Below are 21935 nucleotides of genomic sequence, written 5' to 3' on the forward strand. Positions count from 1 at the left end.
CAGGACAAGCAGCTCTCCCCTTGCTAACACTCAGAAATGTTTACACCTTGTAACGACAGGGAAAATAAGAGTCTGGCATATCAGGCCACAGCACCCCCTCCACGCCCCCCTCCACAGCACTGTGGTCTGCAAGCTCCTGTAGCATTGTGCTGTGGTTATCTCTGCAAACCCAGGGGCTGGAATGATGCCTAAACAGACAAGCCCTTAGTCAAAGCAAATACTGGTAGGGTCAGAGGTCCTGGTTAGCCTCTTGCTCCAATCACAGCTCATTCAGAATGGCAGTTGGGGCAGCAGCATTCCTCCAAGGGACAGATATCAGCATCTTTCACTGGAGCATGAGCAGGCTAAATGAAGAAAAGATGGGGGTTGAAAGTATTTAAGAAATAATCAAGTTGTTGGAAGCATTTGCAGCTTCCCCAAATGACTAAGTTGGAGAGCTGTTCTAATTTCAATGCATAGATTCTGGTATGTTTGCAACAGCAACAAAATCCATGTGCCTTATAGTTATCACACTTTATAGTGACACATGCTCCTTCTTCCCTATAAACCACATGCAGATAAGGGTTCCAATTCTTTCCCCTTTTAGTTCATGTTTCTCTTTTCCCATTAAGACTACATCTGTGATTCTGTAAAATCCCTGCTTTATTATCTAAGCATATAAAACATTCATATATAGAAAGATTCTGATATGCATGATAATAATTCCAAATGTTGCAAGCTCAATACAGACCTGGAAATTTTTTCAAATGATTACTACCACATACTTTAGTCAGAATATCTTCTTTCTAAAAGATTATTATTGTTATTGTTATTATTATTAGAAAGGCAGAGTGACAGTGAGAGATTGGGATTTGTCACCTGCTGGTTCACTTACCAATGCAAACAACAGCTAGGGCTGGGTCAAGCTGAAGTCAGAATCCAGGATCTCTATTCAGCTCTGGCTGTGGGGGTCAAGGGTCCAAACTGCTTCCCAGGGTTTGCCAATAGGAAGCCAAATAGGATGTGAGATAGTTAGGAAGTGAAACCAACACTCTGAGTTAGGATGTGGACATCCCAAGCGTTAGCTCAACCTATCGCACCACATCCTCCCCAGGAATATTTTAAAGCATTAAAAGAAAGGAAAAGGAAAGGCAGAGACCCAATGACAACAGTAAGTAAAAGTGGCACCTGAGAAAGAGCCTCCAGGCAGGTACCTCCTCCTCACACCAGCCTCTTTATAGCTGCTTGGTTGAACCCGGAATAGGTGGTCACACAAATCCACTCACGCATCAGACATGACTGAATGGCATAAGGAAGTATTACTTATTACTTACATTGAAAATATGATGTGCCAGGCACCAGCCTAAGTGCATTGCAAAAATTTTTCTTTTCATATTCCCTAACTTTGCAGGTGTCAATAATCTGCTGTAGGGCCCAGTGCAATGGCCTAGCAGCTAAAGTCCTCACCTTGAACACCCTGGGATCCCATATGGGTGTCAGTTCTAATCCCGGCAGCTCCACTTCCCATCCAGCTCCCTGCTTGTGGCCCGGGAAAGCAGTCAAGGACAGCCCAAAGCCTTGGGACCCTGCACCCGCGTGGGAGACCTAGAGGAGGTTCCTGGCTCCTGGTTTCGGATCACACAGCTCCGGACACTGCAGCCATTTGGGGAGTAAATCATCGGATGGAAGATCTTTCTCTCTATCTCTCCTCATCTTTGTATATCTGACTTTGTAATAAAAATAAATAAATCTTTAAAAAAAATGTTGTAGAGATGCAATCACCTGCCTAAGAACATACAACAAATCACTTTTCCATACTTCTAAGACCAATTTCCTTTTACAGAAGCTGAATGCTCAGCTTTGGAAGTTGGCTGCTACCCAAAGACCCATATGTTAAAAACTCAGACCCTAGAACAGCAATTCTTGGAAGGTGGGATTTAGTGGGAGGTCTTTAGATCTTTGGGGATGTACCCTCAGAAGGGAGTTTTCACAGAAGTGTTGTCATGGAAATCTGAGTTGAGCCCCACCCAGTCTCTTTTGCCACGTTTGCCTTGTTCCACCTTCACTCTTTCTTTTGCCATGGGCCCTGCACCAAAACTGAAACCATTTGGACTTTGAACAGGCAAAACTGAGCTGAATAAAAACCTCTCTTTCCTTTCAAGCAGCTTGCCACAGCAGGAACAAAAATGCTGCCAAATGTACAGGGTTTCTGAGTTAGGACCAGAGTCTCGCATTGTTGCTAAAGCCATACGTGTCAGCTGGGGTCAATGCAGGTGCCAGGCATGGGACAGGCACTTAGGAGCTGTCGCTCTCATACATGTGCTGCTCTCTCTGAGGCTGGCAGCTCAGCTGGTCCAGGTGCGAGGGAGGCTTCCAACATGGTAAAGATGGAGTCATAGGGATGTGTGATCCCAAAGATCTTGATGGCCAACAGGAGGAGGGTAGCAGAAGGCAGCCCCCAGCTTCGCACCAGCCCAGCTCTGGCCAACACGGCCATTTGGGGAGGGAACCAGCGCATGGAAGATCTCTCTCTCTCTCTGCCTCTCTTTGTAACTCTAACTTTCAAGTAAAACAAAAAAATCTTAAAAATAAAAGAGATTGGTAGGACTTAGTAAGGAGTTGAGATCCAGGAGGTGCTTCAATAGAATAAATAAGAATAAATTAGCATTACACAAGGGCAACACTTCAGCTGGGTGAATTACACATGCAGACAGGTGCACATAGATGCATAGGATGGTGCTCGCCATGGAAAAATGGAATTCCACCCATAGTTTTTTTTTTTCATAACACACATGTTTTATAGATTTTAAAAAATCTCTCTCCTTCGAATGGATTTCAAACTGTTTTTGCATCAAAAAGCAAATGACCATTTTCCATGAATTTTTGAAGTATTCTTGTACACAGAGTCATAAACATATGCAGACAGATGCATCAGCACGTATGTGGTAGCCAGCCTCTACAATGGCTGCCCCCAATCTTACTTCCACTGGGTGGTTCACTCCTGCAACACACAAGACTGACCTGTACTAACAAGCAGAATATTGGGGGATTGACAGCAACTTTTTTAAAAATAAAGATTTATTACTTATTTTTATTGGCAAGGAAATTTACAGAGAGAAGGACAGAGAGAAGAAGATCTTCCATTCATTGGTTCACAACCTAAATGGCCACAATGACTAGAGCTGAGCCCATTTGAAGCCAGGAGCCAGGAGATTCTTCCAGGTCTCCCACATGTGTCTTGGGCCTTCCTCCACTGTTTTCCCAGGCCACAATCATGGAGCTGGAACTAAGTGGTGCAGTCAGGATATAAACAGGCATCCACAGGGGACACCAGTGCTACAATGCACAGAATTAGCCAGTTGAGCCATCGTAACAGCCCTGGTGAATGACTTTTAAACATTAGGCTGTGAGAAATCACAAGGGCTTCCTCTTGGCCCTCTCTAGGACCCCTGCCTCTAAGGGAAGCCAGCCCTGGTGTTATGAGCATGCTCAAGCAGCATGGAAGAGAGTTTCAAGTGGTGCAAACTGAGGCCTCTGGCTAAGAGCGTACACTCACCAGCCAGTCCACGTGGTGCGACATCTTAGGAACACATCCCCCAGCTCTTGACTCCAGGTGAGAACAATCCTGGTCCATACTTGACTTTAACCTCATATGCCAGAACACCCAGCTGAGCCTCTCTCAGACTCTCAAACCAAACTATGAGACAATAGCTGATTGTTGGTTTGTTGAAGTGAGTGGTTAGCAGCAACAGATAACCAATACAATCTGTGAATGTTTATCCATATATATAATCCATAGTATATACACATATTAGCATTTCATGAAATAATATATATTTATTGTAGAGAGGTTAGCAAATATGAGTCAGTTAAATCAGTACCATTCCATCTCTGCAAAGATAACATGTTTTGGGCATTGTTTCAAGCATAACATGATTATGTGTGTTAACTGATTTAATGCTCATTACAGTATTTAGGAAATAAGCATTACAGCAACCCATATTTTGCTAGGTGAGGAAGCTAAAGCAGAGAGAGTTTAAGGAACTTGCTTAAGCAAATAACAAAGACAGGATCTAATCCCAGGGAATACAAGCCTATCACTGTTAGTATTGTCGAAGTCTGTTTTCTGTGGCCACAAGTCACTTGAGAATTGGGACAGAACAGCAGGTGTGAAGTTCTGCAGGTGGACTGGGAAGGCCAAGAGTGTGGTGCTGGTGTCTGCTTGGTACCTGATGAGGGAACCTTCTCGTTGCTTCATATCACAGCAGAAGACAACAGTTTAAGAAGGAACAAGCTACTAGTTCAGACCTCTCTTCTTCTCATCGAATGTGCGGCCCCACACTCAAGCTCTCATCTAATCCTAATCCCTTCCAAAGGCTCCACTCCCAAATACCATTCACGCATGAACTTGGGGATTTAGATTCCAACACCGGAATATTTTTGAGACACATTCACACCATTACAACAATCTAATAGGATGACAGAATCCATTCTGTTATACTTCCTTCTAGGCCTTTTTCAAAAGTTTTTTTTTTTTAAAGATGTATTTATTTGAAAACCAGAGCAATAGAAAGACCGGCAGACAGAACTTCCATCTTCTTGTTCACTCCCCAATTGGTTGCACAGCCAGGACTGGGCCAGGCCAAAGCCAGGAGCTGGGAGCTTTTTTCTGAGTCTCCCACATGGGTGCAGGAACCCAAACACTTGGGCCATCTTCCCCAGTCTTTTCCAGGCCCATTAGTAGACAGCTGGATCAGAAGCAGAGCAGCCAGGACTTGAACTGGCACCCATATAACCTCACAAGTGATGGGGTTTTGCCTGATATCGCATAACACTGGCCCCTGTGACTTCTTAACAGATTTTCATTTCCAAGAGCAGTTTCAGGTTTTGAGGGGAAACAATGAGCATAAAGCACAGAATTTCCATATATACTCCCTCTCCCTTCCAACCCAAAGTTTGCCCTACTATCAGCATGCAGCATTAGGAACCAGTGTTGTAGCACAATGAGTTAAGCCACTACTTGTGTTACTTACATTCTTTACTAGAGTGCTTGTTTAAATCTTGTTGCTCCAGTTCTGATTCAACTTCCTGTCAATGTGCTTGGAAAGCAGTGAATGATGATTCCATTACTCGGGTCCATGCCTCCCAGGCTTTAATTTGACATAGAATTAATCTTTATGGAGTGAGCCAAACATTATTCATTTTTTAAAAGTATTTATTTATTTTTATTTGAAGGTCAGACTTACAGAGAGAAGGGGAGACAGATCTTCCATCCACTAGTTCACTACTCAATGGGTGCAATGGTTGGAGCTGAGCTTATCCAAAGCTGGGAGCCAGGAGCCAGGAGCTTCCTCCAGGTTTCCCACATAGGTGCAGGGACCCAAGGCTTTGGGCCATCCTCCACTGCTTTCCAAGGCCATAATCAGGGAGCTGGATGGGAAGTGAAGCAGCCAGGACACAAAGCAGCACCCATAGGGGATGCCAGTGCTTGCACACTGAGGATTAACCTGTTGAGCCATCATGCTGGCCCCTGTGTTGCATATTCTTTGAGTTTTGAAAAGTGTTTGGTGGCATGCAACCACCATCAGTCTACAGAAGAGCCTGAATGCTCTAATATTCTGTACTCCACCTACTCATCCCTCCCATGCAAATCATTTGAGAGTAAAGCTCTACTACTTATATTAATTATGCACCATATTCTCAATTAACATTGCATAATAGGCATTTTTCCATGTCAATAAAATTTATAAGCACAATTTTTAATGTTTGAATAACATTCTATGTGGGCCCGGATAAACCATAACTAAATTAACTTAAATAAACCTATTCTCTTGTCAGGCATTGCAATTGTTCTGCCAGGATTTTTGTTTTTTTTAAGTCTTGGGTGGGGACTCTTGCCAACTCAAATCAACACCCTTAATTTAAGAATGCATTTGTCTGAAGATATGTGTCAGCTTCAGCAATTATGTGCAACTGTTATGATTTAAACATCCCTAGCCTGGCTTTGTTAGAAACTTGGAAACTACTAATGCTGGAAGTCATTTCTAGCTTGTGAGTGCCATTTGTTCACCTTGTCTCTCTATACTCTTCCCAAACCTGGCTCTTAAACTAAGTTTTTCTCAGTTCTCAAGGAAGTGGATCATTGTGACTAGAGAGGGCCTCTGAACCCTACCTCCTGCAGCAGACACAGGCTCGTATCCCAATGCCTTCCCAGAATGAAGACGGTCCGGATGAGAAAGAAAATACAAGTAGGAGTGACCAAGGAAAGTGACTGGGCCAAATCTCTTCTCTTTCTTTTACTCATTTCCAGATCCCTTAATTTAATTCTATGTCTGACTTTAGCAGCCTATAAATTCCTACCGGATGAAACCTCTGTGACTCAGCTGAACTTTCAAGTTCCTCTCATTGAAAACTCCCTGTCTGGGTTATTCACTACTTACTATAATATCATTTTTGCATGCCAGGGGACACCTGGGCCTGGGCTTCAGGAGGTAACAGACCTGTTCGGACTGGTCCATTAGTCAGACTTCCATTAATAATGAGGGATGATACACAACAGGTTGAAGTCTCAGGTTTAAGTCAGTCTCTCTTTTCTCTTGCTCTTCCTCTCTGAAACCTGATGCTCAGCTAGGAAACTGAATGCTCTAAATTGTGCAACTTTGCTAATCCTCAAAGCCACTACTTGGATTGGAATCTAAAGGAGTTAGAAGCTAGAACTGAAAGATCTGAATTTGAAATGATAAGACATTGCAACTGCTTGACTTGGGTTAAAAAAATTAGTTTTACTCATATGAGTAGTTTTTTTTTTTTTTCCTTTTATCTATCAGAAAGTTCAACCTACAGAGAGTGAGGTATGAAGCCAGCCTTGTGGTGCAATGAGTTAAGTCACTGCCTGCAACACCACCATTTCATATAAGCACCAGTTAGAGTGCCCGGCGTGGTGGCGCAGTGGTTAAGGTCCTCGCCTTGCACGCCCCAGGATCCCAAATGGGCGCCGGTTCTATCCCGGTTCTATCCCGGCAGCCCTGCTTCCCTTCCAGCTCCCTGCTTGTGGCCCGGGAAAGCAGTTGAGGACAGCCCAAAGCTTTGGGACCCTGCACCCACGTGGGAGACCCAGAAGAGGCTCCTGGCTTCGGATCGGCATAGCATCGGCCGTTGTGCTCACTTGGGGAGTGAATCATTGGACGGAAGATCTTCCTCTCTGTCTCTCCTCTCTGTATATCCGCCTTTCCAATAAAAAATAATAAAAATAAATCTTTAAAAAAAAAAAAAGCACCAGTTAGAGTCCTTATTGTTCCGTTTCCAATCCAGTTCCCTGCTAAAGTCCCTGGGAAAGAGGCGAAGATGACCCAAGCACTTGAGACTTTGCCATCTAGGTGAAAAATATCTTTCATCCTGTCTCTCCTTCTCTCTTTGAAGCTCTGCCTTTCAAATAAATATAAGTAAATCAGAGAGAGAGAGAGAATGAGAACTGGGCGTGACCTTAAATTTTATTTTAATGTGTTCTTGAAAGTTCACATTGAAGAAGGAAAAAAATTGTTAACACTTACTGAATGTCTAGCAGATAGTTCAGTTTTACCAAAAAAAATGAGCAGACTGTAGTAGAATACTGTGTTCATTTATTAATTATTCAGGAAAAAAGGAGGGGGCTAATAACCTTTCTTTGAAATTAACACAAACTTTAATCAGTATAACTTTAGCAACTAACAAACTTGAAAGATAATGTTTTGTTACAATCCTTCAGAATATGTTTTACCTCCAGCAACAGTTCAAACAGAAAACTGGACTCAGGCCTGGTGCAATAACCTACTAGCTAAATCCTCACCTTGCCACTGCCAGGATCTTGGTTCGTGCTCCACTTCCCATCCAGCTCCCTGCTTGTGGCCTGGGAAGGCAGTGGTGGACCGCCCAAAGCTTGGGACCCTGCACCTGCATGGGAGACCCATAAGAAGCTTGTGGTTTTAGATCAGCTCAGCTCTGGCCATTGTGGCTACTTGGGGTATGAACCGACAGACAAAAGATTTTCTCTCTGTCTCTCCTTCTCTCTGTAAATCTGCCTTTCCAAAAAAAAAAAATTAAAATAAATCTTTAAAAAATAAAATATGCAAATGACAGCCCATCAGGTCTCTAGTGTCTCATTGCTAGAGGACAATAACTGATCTCTAAGTATCCCGCCTGGCATCTTAGATATAGCCCAATTCCAGCTGTTGCAGTCATTTGGGGAGTGAACCAGCAGATGAAAGATCTTTTGGTATGCCTCTCCTTCTTGCCATAAATCTGATCTGCCTTTCCAATAAAAATAAATCTTTGAAATAAAGTAAAAATTAATGCACTGGCCACCATTTCAGCTGGCCTGCCAAGTTCAATCACTGTTCAAACTTGATGCCTCCTTCATTAACATCATTAAGTTGATTTTTCTTACATCAGCAATTTCATCATCACATTCCCTTCATCACTTACCATTTAATGCCCATACGCTTCAACTTGACTTTCAAGAAACAACTCCACCCCAGATTGAAGTCAGGAGCCAGGAGCTTCATCCAGGTCTCCCAGTATTGGTGGCAGAGGTCCAAGCACTTGAGCAATCCTCCGTTGCTCTCCCCAGACCATCAGCAGGGGGCTGAATCGGAAGTGGAGCAGCCAGGACTCAAAATGGCACCCATATGGGATATCAGCATTGAGGCCATGGCTTTACCGGTTACAGCTTTACTAGGTTACAGCTGTTTTGCCTATGGTTTCTAAGACCCACTGTCTCCTACCACCATTACCCCCAAGAGTAAATCCGGTGCCATTGCTCTAAGAAGTTTCAAAGTCAACTGGGAAGAAGAAGAATTTAGTTCATTGCTGTTTCATGGACTATATACTTTGCTCAGGCAGAGTTGAACCTTTGGTGGTGGCAGGGACCAGTCTGAGAGCTAACATACAAAAGTATGAGCAAGAATTTGGCAAAGAAAAGGATGCCTGGAAGTGACAGGCAGAAGGAAAACATTGCAAACAAACAGACAAAAAACAGGAAACAAAAAGTGATCAGGTTATAACGCTTGAGGCATTTGTAGAGCCAAACTGTGCTGGAGATAGTTGACAAGTCAACTGCCCACAAAAACCTGACATCACTTACTACATCCAATCATGGTGACGTGAGATATCAAAGCACATGGTTTAAAAGCAGAGAGAGTGGGATTCAAGTGGGTCCACTGAAACTGCCATCTCGAGGTGCTGATGGGAATCCTTAATGTGGGTGGTATCAATCAATGACCAGAGGTTGAATAACTAAAACTTGTCAGGCAGCCAATGGCAGGTGCTTTATTACACACCTGGAGCATACTGACAGTGCTTTTGCAGGAGCTGAGTAATGCACTCCAAAGTTGTGAAATTAATGAAGATTTTCCAACCTGATGAAAAGCCACTACGGACAAAGCCAACACATACCAAAGAAGAGCACACACCCATGACCCTATGGCATTCCCCTACAAATGAAGTGAAATTTATACACCAGGCAGGGATGCAGCCCATGTGTCCTTTTTCCTAAAACCATTATATCCAATAATACTTCATTTAATGGGAGATTATTCTGGCTAATGTCTCTGAGTTGATTAAAGAATCCACCCGATGCCTCAAAGTGTCCCCCAAGTCTAATGAACAAAATATAACCCACAAGAACTTTTTCCTGTCCAAAGTTTGTCTTCATGGTGAACATTCCTGTTAGAAGGTACAATAGGAGAAGTGCTGGTTGTCTGATCATCCACTGCTTTCCCTAGCACTCAGTGCCTACCCTATTCATTTACTCACCCAAGGACAACACTTGAGGGTGAATTCTGTCTGGGAAGGAATAAAGGTGAATGCAATTACAGCTGAATCTACATGTTACCCCTTCATTATATTCTGAATGATCTATGTATCTTCTAATTCTCACTGCAGATCAGAAACTCTCAAACTTTCCAGACCCAAAACTAAACAATAACAACAATATTTTACAGCACAATCCACATACACACAAGCACATAACCATACAATTTCATGATACAGCGCTTACCTTCACAGTGTGGAAAATTTTAACTCTATTCTTCTTCATTTTTCTTTTCAAAATGCTGATCATGATCTGTTCAAGTGACCTACAAGCCACTCACAAGCCATACTCCTAAAAATAAAAAAATGCTCACCTTAAGGGGGAAAGCTACCTGTATTTCCAATACCTAGCAAAGGGAAAATGAACCATACATGGTTTTTTAGATGCACTAAAATTATGAAAACCAACTTGCATTAACATTTAAGAAGACCTAGATGCAGGTTTAGTTGGTTAGCACATGCATACCCATATGCGAAGAACATACTTCTGTGCACAAGTTATATTCACATAAATTTACAGGGTAAGTTTCAGATAATATACAGATTCTGTGCTAGGCATAGCATATATGCTGACGACATCATGTGCTGCAGTTGCAATCTGGGGTTCGCATATTTTAAACTTCTATAATTAAAAATATGTTCATCTTAGAAAAAGATGAGGAACAAAGCACTCTTTTGGGTATGAAATGTTGCCTTACAAAGCAAAAGGTACTTTCCATGAAGGGTGATGTTGAGGATTCTGAGATGGAGATGTTGCCCTAGATTGAACAGATCCAATGTGCTCACAAGGATGATAAAAGCAGGGCGAGAGGCTCAGAGAAGATGAGAAAGAGATTTGAAGATGCTGCAGGGCTAGGTTTGAAGGAGGAAGGGATCATCAAGGAATTCAGAGACTTCCAAATGTTGAAAAAGTGGGGAAAGAGGTTTTCCATTTTACAGCCTCCAAGGAACACAGCCTCAACTCATTTGGGGCTTTTTCTTTTAAGATTTATTTTATTGGTTTGAAAGGCAGGGTGGGGGAAGAAATAAAACAGGGTGGAGAAAAAGAGAGAAGAGAGTGAGAAAGAGAGATACCATGTGCTGGTTCACTCCCCAAATGGCCTCAAAGACCACTCCTGGACCAGCCTGAAGCCAGAACCCCAGAGTTCCATGCTTGCCTCCCACGTGGATGGCAGGGGTCCAAGCACTTGGGCCATTCTCTGCTGCTTTCCCAGGCACATTAGCAGAGAGCTGGATCAGAAGCAGAGCAGTGCGAGTTGAATAGGTGTTAGGAGCTACGGGTTTACAGGCCTTAGACTTTGTATGCCTGACAACCTGCTGCACCGCAATGCCTACCTTGGGCAAGGAGGGCCACAGCAAGCAGGATATTGCAGCTAGAACATTCCATGCAAAGCAAGCAGAACAGAACATCCATCCTTTTTTCTGTTCAAATAATTAGTTCCTCCCCTGTTTCAATATAGATGATTAGTTCCTTCCCTGTTTCAATGAAGATAATTAGTTCCAGGAAACCCCCTCCTCATCTCCTCCTCCCCTAGAGAAGAAGGTATATATACATGAGGAGTAAAATAAAGGGCACTGGCACTCTCTTTCACCAAGTACGTGTGTCCGTGTGTTTCTTGGGCCAGCAGGCCTGGGGCTAGCAGCCTGGCATTCCCAGTCCACCCTCATGGTTTGTGCGTGGTATCCTGCAGGTCGGGACAAATAGGCACTCTGCCCACCATGTCACCACACCAGCTCCAATCTGGGCTCATAGTTTCAGCCTGGACTAGCCTTGGCTGTTGTGCGCATCTGGGTAGTGAACTAGCAAGTGGAAGATCTCTGTCTTTCCTTTCTCTCTCTCTCACTATACCTCTCAAATAAGTACATCCTTTAAAACTTTTGAGAATTTGGCATATGACAGTTATTCATCAGATAATTATATAAGTGTGATGGATTACTGAGTATTTTGAAATGAAGACAACTGTGTAGCTATTAAAAATTAATGTGGATCCTCATCCTTTTACACTAGAATTACTCTCAAATGGAACATAGATGTAAGATTTAAATAAAACAAACAGGCATGAGCATTTGACCTAGTAGTTGTCAGTTGGAATGCTACATCCTATATCGTAGGTTGGAATTTCAGCTGTGTTCATGATTCCAGCTCCCTGCTAATGTGCATCCTGGGAGGCAGCAAGTGTTGGCTCAGGTACTTGGGTTCCTGTTTCTCCTGTGCAATACCTGGAGTGAATTCTCAGTTCCTGGCTTCAGTTGCTTGCTCTTCCTTTCTTCCCTTTCTCCTTTCTAAAAGAAAGAGAGTGAAACAGAGAGAGATTTTTCCATTTGCTGGTTCACCTCCAGATGGCTGCAATAGCTAGAGCTGGGCCAAACCAGAAGCCATCTGGGTGTCCCATATGAGTGTAGGGAGCCCAAACACTTGCGGTCATCTTCTGTTGCTTTCTAAGGCACATCAGCAGACAAGTGAATCGGAAGCAGAGAAGTAGGAACAAACCTGCCTCTGTGGTATGGGATACCACTGTCACGGGCAGTAATAGTTTAACCTGCTGCATTACAGTGTCAGTACCACAGCCCTGGCTCCCATCAGCATCTGAGGAGTGAACCAGTGGATGGGAGCTCTTCCTATCTATTTCTCTCTCTCTCTCTCTCACACACACACAGGATTTTAAAATACCTAAAAGAACTAGAAGAGAATATGGATAGTTTCATGTTTTAAATTAAGCAGATCGTTAGAAGATTTATTTATTTTTTTGAAAGCAGAGTTACAAAGAGAGTAGGAGAGACAGAAAGATCTCTTCTGTCTACTGGTTCACTCCGTTAAGTGGCCACAACAAGCACAGCAGGGTCACACTGAGGCCAGAAGCCTGGGACCAGGAACCCAGTTTAAGGAAGTAGGGAGTTGGATTAGAAGTGAAACAACTATAACTCTGATCTGGGATATGGGGCTGGCTGCTGCACACTGTGACTTTACTGGCACAACATCTGATAGAGAAAAATGCAAAACTAGAAACGCTTTGAGGAAGAAGTGGATGAAAGAAGTTCACAACATTGTCATTCTGACAACGTTTATTAAAATTAAACATGCCCCTATACTTCAACCCTGCAAATTCATTTCCAGGAATTTATCTTGAAGAGATACTTTGTTCTGTCTAGAAAGCTTTATGATGAATGGCTGCAAACAGCCTAGGCACTCATTAATTAATTAGAGGAGGTCAAACACTTTACATGCAGAACTTTGGAAAGAATGGAGTCAAGGTTCGTGGTGCTAAGAATGATTTCACTGTGCATTTGCAAGTAAAATACGGTATGTAGAATGTGACTCTCTTGTGCAGGAAGAGACCTACAGGTAGCTTATAGGTACGGAGGAAATTCTGGGTGTGTTCAAGAACTGCTAATAGCGCTTCCCTTTGGCAGGTGGCACTGAGAGTGGGAGGAAGCCTAGATTTGAAAACATTTCCATTCTCTGTATAGTTCTCAATCTAGGATTGTTAACTTTGGTCTTCTGCTCCTGCGTGGGCAAAAAAAACCAAAAACCAAAAAACCAAAAAACAAAGGGGAACGAGCAAATCGCTGGCAATTGCTGAGGGAGACAGCCATGTTGACAGTGACAAATCGGGGTGTATGTCTCAGAAGTACACACTATCTGCTTTTAAGACAACCTGGGGATCACAGGAAGCCCAAGGTACAGAAATCTTAGCCTACTGCAAAGCAGGTAGGGCCCTTCTTGAAATTCTTTCAGTTTCCTTGCTTTTCTTTGCTCTGCTTTAACTTATGCATAAGGGTTCCAGTTTGGTAAAAACAGCCCATCTTCCCCCCCCCCCCCCCAGCCCCTCCACACCTCCGCCTTCGTTGTCTGATTAGCTCCCTTAAAGGTGGCTTTCAGCGACCAGTTTAAGACTGTATTCTTTGGATGGCCCACCTGGCCAGTTTAGGCAACTTAATCTCGTCCTTTTGACCAGGTGCTTTGTTCCAAGTTGAAATTCACACCACTCCGTGCCCCAGCAAGTGAGTGAAGGTGTGCAGCTTCCCCCAGAGGTTCTCTTTCCTGGATCGCCCCAGGGATTTCAGGGTTACTCACTTCTTCCTGCTGGGTCCTCCTTTCCAGGGGATGGTCCGGGTGATGAGTCACCCACAGGACTTCAGCAAAGTGTCTCCTGCTCAGACACTGTTGGGCTCATTGCCAAGACTTAGGCAGCTTGCCTTGGCTGCACAGGCTAGAACAAATCCTAGTCCCTCCTGGCTGTAGCTACCCTGGCTTATGAGAGGTTCTACCAGCAACCACATCATGGGAACAGGCCAGTCCCAGCCTGGCAACAGTCTCCCAGGACCAATACAACCCTTGCTCTTCCTTCCTAAAGCAGACCCAAGGGCAGGCTGCAGACAAGGGGAAAAAGTTAAAGGCAACAGTTCTGCCTGCCAACAGCTAACAACGTTTGAGGCTGTTTTTAAATGAAAAAGAGAAAAAAAAAATATGGCTACATCTCAACCGCTATACTATCTTAATTAAGTCTGTTAGATATGGATCAATAGTGGATTAGGTATAAATTTTTTATTCTTTACAGCTTTCCACATCTTAAGCAAAACAATTTTATTTTTTTCAGATTAAATTTGCAAAACCTAAAATTCAGTTGCTGTGATAGAAGCAATGTGGTGGATGAGGTTCGTGGGAGCAGTTAGATTTCTCTTGAGATGAGAATTTGAACCTTGACATTGTAGAATGGGCAATTTGGTTTCACATCCTTATGACTGACTTAATTTTCTCAACAATTTTCTCTGTCTGAACATCTAGTAAATTTTTTTTTAAAGATTTATTTTACAGGAGTGGTATGGTAGCCTAGCAGCTAAAGTCTTCGCTTTGCATGTGCCAGGATCCCATATGGGTGCTGGTTCAGGTAGTGCCAGCCCCGCTTCCCTTCCAGCTCCCTGCTTGTGGCCTGGGAAAACAGTGGAGGACGGCCCAAAGCCTTGGGACCCTGCACCCATGTGGGAGACCCAGAAAAGACTCTGGACTCCTTGCTTTGGATTGGTGCAGCTCCAGCCATTGCGGCCACTTGGGTAGTGAATCAATGAACAGAAGATCTTCCTTTCTGTGTCTCCTCCTCTCTATCTGACTGTTAAATAAAACTAACATAAATCTTAAAAAAAAAGATTTATTTTACTCGAAAGTCAGAGTTACAGTGAGAAAGAGAGACAAAGAGAGATCTTCCACTTACTGGCTCAGTCCCCAAATGGTCAAAATGGTGAGAGCTGGGCTTATGTAAAGCTGGGAGCCAGGAGCTTCTTCCAGGTCTCCCACAGAGTGCAGGGGCCCAAGGACTTGGACCATTTTCCACTGGTTTCCCATAATAAGCAGGGAGTTGGATCAGAAGTGAAATAACCAGGACTTGAACTGGTGCCCATATGGGGTGCTGGTGCAGCGAGTGCAGGATCAGCCTATTGACTATGCTGGCCCCTAAACTTTTTGCTTATTTATTTATTTAATTTGTTTGAGAGGCAGAAAGTTGGTGATGGGAGGGGCCAGTTTGACACAGATGGAGAGTGAGGTCTTCCATCTCCTCATGGCCACATGCTAAGGGCTGGGCCACACGGAAGTCAGGAGCCAGGAACTTCATTTTGACCACTCATATCCGTGGTGGGGGCCCTAGTACCTGTGCCATTTCCTGCTGCCTTCCCAGGCTCATGAGAAGTGGAAGGGTCATGACTCAAATCAAAACTCTAATTGGGATGCTAGTGTGGTTAGTGGCAGCTTAACTTGCTGTGCCATAGCCCCTCTTTAAATTTGTGCCATGAAGTCGTTGAATCTTCATGTGCATAGAACGCTGTCATCCACAAGAAGCATCCTACCCTTTTCCTTATAGCCCAAGAAAATTAGTTATGGTTGGTGCCAATGTAAAATTGAATATAACATTGAGTTGCAAGGTGGTCATCTCAGGATTTAGAAATTCCAAGTGAACATATTATTTTCTCATAAATATAACATACATGACAGCAAACATTCACATGCTTTTGTAGAGAACTTGCAAACAGATATTCTTAGACTCCAGTTTAAGACATAGTGGCCTATTTATGGGAGACTCCAATGTGATCCAGCCACCACGGAGCTTGTTAGAAACACATGATTTAGGCCCCTCTCCAGACCTAATGGATTAAGACCTGCATTTTCTTTTTCTTTTCTTTTTGCTTTTTAATGTGAAAGCCAGAGAAAGGGGTGGGAGGTGTGGGAGGAGAAACACGACTAACTCTTGTCAATCCTCAGCTGTCTACAATGACTAGGGCTCAGTTGGGCAGAAGCCAGGTACCAGTAACTCAATCTTAGCCTCTCTTATAGGTGGAAAGTGATCAAAATTTGGGTTATCATTGACTATAGTAAAAAGCCCAGGTATATAGAGTTCTTGACCACTACAGATCTTGCCTTTTTGGGGCCAGTACATTGGCTCAACAGACTAATCCTCAACCTGTAAGCGCTGGGACCCCGTATGGGTGCTGGTTTGTGTCCCAACTGCTTCACTTCCCATCCAGCTCCCTGCTTGTGGCCTGAGAAAGCAATGGACTGGCCCAAAGCCTTGGATACCTGAACCTCCATAGGAGACCTGGAAGAAGCTCCTGGCTCCTAGCTTCAGACCAGATCAGCTCTGGTTGTTACAGCCTTTGGGGGAATGAACCAAAAGATGGAAGATCATCTGCCTTTCCAATAAAAATAAATAAATAAATCTTAAAAAAAACTTGCTTTTTAAACAAGATCCTAAAGTAATCTGTAAGCATATGGAGGTTGAGTTCTACTTATTTCCTAGTTTATTCAGCTAGCCTGCAGGGATACGGGCAGAGTTTATAGTATATTTTTCTTTCTCTTCTAATTAAGATCGATTGATTTATTTGACAGAGTTATAGAGAGAGGAGAGAGAGAGTCCTATCCACTGGTTCACTCCTCAGTTCGTAGCAACAGCCAGGGCTGGCTGTGCCAGGAGGAAGCCAGGAACAGGACTTCTTCCAGGTCTCCCAAGGGGGTACAAGGGGCCCAATTACTTGGATCATCCTCTGCTGCTTTCCCAGGTCATCAGCAGGGAGCTGGATGGGAAACAGAGCAGCTGGGACTTGAATTGGCAGTCCCATGCGGATTTCTACAAAGAAAGTTCTATTTAGGCATTTTTGTGTCTGGCTTTACAAAAAGAAACCAAACATATTGTATGAAGTGTCCAAAATAGGCACATCCACAGGGAGTAGAAGGCAGGTTTAGTGGTTGTCAGGGGCCGGGTGAGGAGGGAATGGAGAATGACAACTAATGCGTACAGAATTTCTGTTTTGGTGTGGAATCAGAGGTGATCATCTTTGAGATTGAATAATATCGTGGTGCTGCTGCACAACTTCACACCTATGCTAAAAATCAGCAAATCTGTACAATTCAAGGGTGTATTTTATGGCATGTGAGTATATTTCAGCTGTTTGAAAAGCGACCTTCCCACAGTCTTCTGCAAGAAGATGGCTTTGAGGTTCAGATTTGTTTATCTCAAGAGTGCATCCTGCAGAGTTTCCCAAAACAAAGGACATCCCCTCCTCCAGCCGACACTCATGTGGAGACTCAAGTTGTATTTATGTTACATGTCAGATTTCTATTCTATAAAGGTCACTGTGGAAGACGGATGGGTGTGGAAGGAACAGACTGGAAAAGGGAGGAAGATTCCGGAGATGGAAAGATAGGTGAGTTGACTCCCTAGAGTTCAGTAGAGTTGGCTTGGACAAGATGAATCCCACTCTGGGACGTGGCTGAGTGTGAACCTGCTTCAAGTCCTCTTCCTGAACCCTGAGCCGTGAAAGGATTCAAGCATATTGCTCCAACAAACTTCTTTCTGACCAGGTGTCTTCTGGAGAAGGTGTGTATGGGGATGGGGGGAGGTGGACTCAAGGCCAGGCTCTTGCTTGCCAGAAGCTGTTAAGGCCAAGCGCATGAATGGCAGTTGCAATTACACAGGGCTAAGCATTGTATAACAAGATAGACACTGTGATAAGGACAGGGAGAAGGTACAGACCTTCCTAGCAGTGTCATCTTGACCTAGGGCAAAATTCTCACCGTGTCTTTGGTCGTCCGCACGGGCTGACAGGTGGCGGCGGATGAGGAAAAGGAAACAGCATGAACAAGGCCAGGCAGAATGGATGGCCCAGGGCAGCGGAGTGGGGGCGCTGGGGGAAGCCTGAAGCAAGTCCTGGCAGCCACATCCCAGCACCTCGTGCAGGCAGCGTCTCCCGACTCCTCGGTAACCCTCAGGCTTCTCGGCCCTTCCCGAGCGGGGGCGGGGTCTCCGTCCACGCAGCCAATCAGAAATTGAGGGCGGGGCCCGTCGCTCCACCTCGTCTCCGCCTCCACCGTCGTCTGCACCTGCGTGTGCCTCCGCGTTCGGGGCGCGAGCCGAGGGGGCGAGGGGGTGTGGCCTCGCCTCTCGCGAGACCGCCTCCTGGGGCTGGCGATGGGGCCCGGGTGCTGCCGCCGTCGCTGACTGGCCGCGCCTGCGCAGCCGCCATGTTCGGTTGCTATGCTGCGGCCTAGGAGACCGGGTTTACTGGCGGGAGGAGGAGACGGAGGAGGAGGAGGAGGAGGAAGGGGTGGAGGAGCAGGAGGGGGTTGACGGAGCGCCTACTGCACACTCTCACACACACAAACGCTGCTCAGGCTTCCCCGCCCGCTGCTGCCGCGCTGCGCGCTTTTCCGCTCCTCGCGGCTCCCCCACATTGTTCTCCCGGGACTTCTGGGTCCACAGGGGCTGACATCGGGCCTGAGCGGAGGGGACTCGGCGGTGGCCGGAGGGTCGGAGGCTTCGGCCCCCACCCCAGCCCCTCGCCTCGGGCTCCCCTCCCCCACGCCACTTTTTTTTTGGGGGGGCGGGTAGGTGTGGATTAGCTCATCCTCGCAGGGAGGTGGGAGCCGGCGCCGGCTGCCCGCCTCCCCGGCCCGCCGCAGCCCCGCAGGATGAGGTGGTGCCGGCGGCTCGGGACCGTGGCGCGGCCGCTGCGGCGGCGGCTGCTCGGGGGGCGCTGAGGGAGCCCCCCGGGGCGGCGCGGCGGACGCGCTTCTCTCCCCGGCGCGCGCCCGGGCCTCGAGGCTTTTTTATTTTTTATTATTTTTTTTTCTTCAGCCGAGAGGACGCGGCTGTGATAACGAAGGTAAGAGGCTCCTTCTCTTCCCCCAACCCCACGGCTTCCCCGGATACCCCCCAACCCCGCCACCTCCACCAGCCCGGGTTCCCTCCGGCCTCTGGGCCCTGCACGTTGCATGCCCCGCTGTTACCTGGGGCGCATGTGTGTGTGTCTTGGGAGGTGAGCCAGGTAGGGCAGGCGGAGACACCAGGTTGAATTTTTTTATTAAAAAAAGTGGGGGTGGGGGGCTAAGAAGACGGTTTTTCCCCTTTCTTCCTGGGACCACTGGAGTTCCTGGGGTTTAGATTCATTAAGGGGCTGGGATGGAACGGCGATGGAATGTTCTGCACCTGAACTCTGGGTGAGGCTTATAGAATCTCCCGAGTTTTCCATTGCCGGTGGAATTTCCTACTTTGTAAATAATAATAATAGGCTCGTATGAGCGCTTACACACTGCAGTTTGTATCCCTACCATGGAAGTTTTAAGCCCCTTAGGCTCCTGACAGTATAGACCCGTATTCAAGAATCCGTAAAAGGAGGGGGGGGTCCCCTTAAAAAGTTGTGTTGTAACTAAATACGAGTAGGGTTGCAAACCTCCCTCTCGCCGGGATTTCCTTCGAATGGAGCAGTTCACAGTTGGCACAGGTAGGTGTTTCTGTGGAAAACTTGCACGGAGACTTGATGTCGGGGCGTGCAGCCGGGGCTTGACATCAGTGTGTGCAAGGACGCTGGTAGGGTGCGCTTGTGGAAGGAGTAGAACCAGTGCAGCGCTCGCTAGCCGCTTTTCCAGTAGGCTTCGGTGAGACCTAGTTTATGGACCCAGATCTCAGGGCCCCGTTGGCACAGTTCAACCCAGTTGGCCACAATTTAGAACATGTGGCTAGAGAAAGCCAAAAAGCCAACATATCCGACTTGTACAAGATGATCTGAATGGAAAGAAGACAGTGAAAGCCACAGCTTTTGAAATCCTGGTTTTTCCTGAACCTTCTCATGATAAAAGGAGAAAATTATTTTTTCCCAAGGGGAGATGGGGTGACCCCCTAAAAAATATTCAGAGCTCTTAAGTGTGTCTGTGGAATAGTTGCATCAGTTGGAGCTTGAATTTGATGGAAAGAACAACTTCTAAAGGGAAGACTGTTTGTACACTGAGCAGAAACTCTTTTACTGATTCCTGTTAAAGAGTGCAATCATTTTGTGGACACCACCATTTTTTTTTGTCAGAATAGATTTATGCTCCAGTTAGCACAAAAGCCATTTTTCTGTTCTTTGTTACACTGCATTGAAACATGCACAAGGTTCTATAACATGATTTATAAGGAAGGGCGTCGTGATCGTTTTTGTATGTGAGAATATTGTGATTTAGTTAATCTGTTTTAAACATTTTGCAAGGGAATTAAAAAAAAAAACAAGGAGGTATCAGTAAAGTGTTTCTTAATAGTCATGGGGCAGGCTAAAGTTTAGGAAGTTGGAAAAGCACAGGTTCCTCGAAGGTGGTAGGAGATGAAGATGGAGACTCTTTGTACCTGCTTTCTGACATCTCAGCTTCTGGCCTGTGGCTCTTGAATTGTGTTAAACTTCTGTTTTTTTTCCCTATCTTCTAATTGAATGTGATAAGTCCCTAGTAACATTGTTACTTTAAATTTGTGACACCCAATTTCTAATTTAAGTAAGGCATAAAACCAGCATTGATTGAACACACTTACTAAAAATACTTTCTGGGTCGGATGTACTTACAATGCAGCCCCAGGAAGATTCATGGGAACTATTCTGTGACCAGTATATATTTTGTTGTTATTGAAGCATTTTTTAGCAATGCAGAGAATCTCACATTTTAGATTTGATTGGCACAGGCATAGATGTCAGACTTTCAGTAAGTGTATAAAGTGGGATAATAAATTATGTAAAGTGATAATGAAAAAACCTTTTTTGAAAATTTATGACCTGCAGATGCTGTTAATAACTATGGTTTTGTCCTCTAAACATAATTTGAGTTGTAAAGTGATAGTACAGTATGCATTGTTATCTGTTCAATATTTTAGGACTTCTCTTAAATTCTGTAAGGGGAAATCAGTGATCATGCTTTTAAGTAAATCATCTTTTAGGAACAAAATAAGCCCACCAGGTAATTTCAAAGAGACACTGAGAGTCTTTTTTTTTTTCCTGTTGTGATATTTAGTTAATATGGTCACTTTTAAACAATAACAAAACTTCTCAAAAGTATGTAGAAATCTTGTTTGGTTGATATTTAAGGGCAGGTGGTTAACAGATCCTGAATTCTAAGTTATTAGAAGTCAACTCAGCACAGTTAAGTATGAATTGTCTTCTCAAATAGAGTTTAACTATTGATAGAAATGCATTGCTTACCAACTGAGTTGTTTTATTTTGTGATTCGTGCATGTTATGAGATGTTATATATGTGTGTATGTATGTGTGTCATGAAATCTTATGTATGTATGCATATATATGTGCCATTCCCTGTCTGGATTTGTTGAATTTGCTGGTTTACTGAGATCAGCTATGAGGCCTTGAAGATGGGTGTAGCTAACTGGAAGTCCTTATTGTTTGCCAGACAAGTACTGTAGGAGGAAGGTGTTATTTCTTCATTTAATATTCAGTCAGTAGTACAGATGGTGAGAAGGAATTTAATGTAGAAGTACGGTAGACTTCTCTGTTGGTGTGGAAGTGCAGTCTGGGAATAGCATAAGTTAACACAGTGAAATATACACGGAATGGGGGAGAAGAGGAGAGAATGGTTACATTCTCTTCAGTTTCATTACCAGGACTTAACCTCACATTCATTCTTCCTTGCACTGTTTAAGTAAAGCTGTGGGAGAAAGGTGTGGATGAGGAAATTAGTGAGGGCACGATGAAATTAGATACTGTGGACTGTCTTCAGGTGAATGTATTAACTTGGTGGGTTGCTGTGTTTGAACTTTTTTTTTTTTGGACAAGGAAGCTTTCCAAAGTAGCAAAAACAGGCAAGGACT

General features: G+C 44.5%; 1 protein-coding gene across 1 annotated transcript in view; it reads left to right on the forward strand.

Annotated features, from left to right (window-relative positions):
- The first annotated feature begins 18866 nt into the window (after nt 1–18866).
- The window catches only part of PTPN4 (protein tyrosine phosphatase non-receptor type 4), a 170873-nt gene continuing 167804 nt past the window's right edge, over nt 18867–21935 (forward strand). The window contains exon 1 of the mRNA XM_040979127.1: nt 18867–18975. The gene's annotated coding sequence lies outside the window, so the exon portion shown is untranslated. The remainder of the gene's footprint in view (nt 18976–21935) is intronic.

This window comes from Ochotona curzoniae, unplaced genomic scaffold, assembly GCF_017591425.1.
Source record: "Ochotona curzoniae isolate NIBS_2020 unplaced genomic scaffold, NIBS_Ocur_1.0 contig_3037, whole genome shotgun sequence".
NCBI lineage: Eukaryota > Metazoa > Chordata > Mammalia > Lagomorpha > Ochotonidae > Ochotona > Ochotona curzoniae.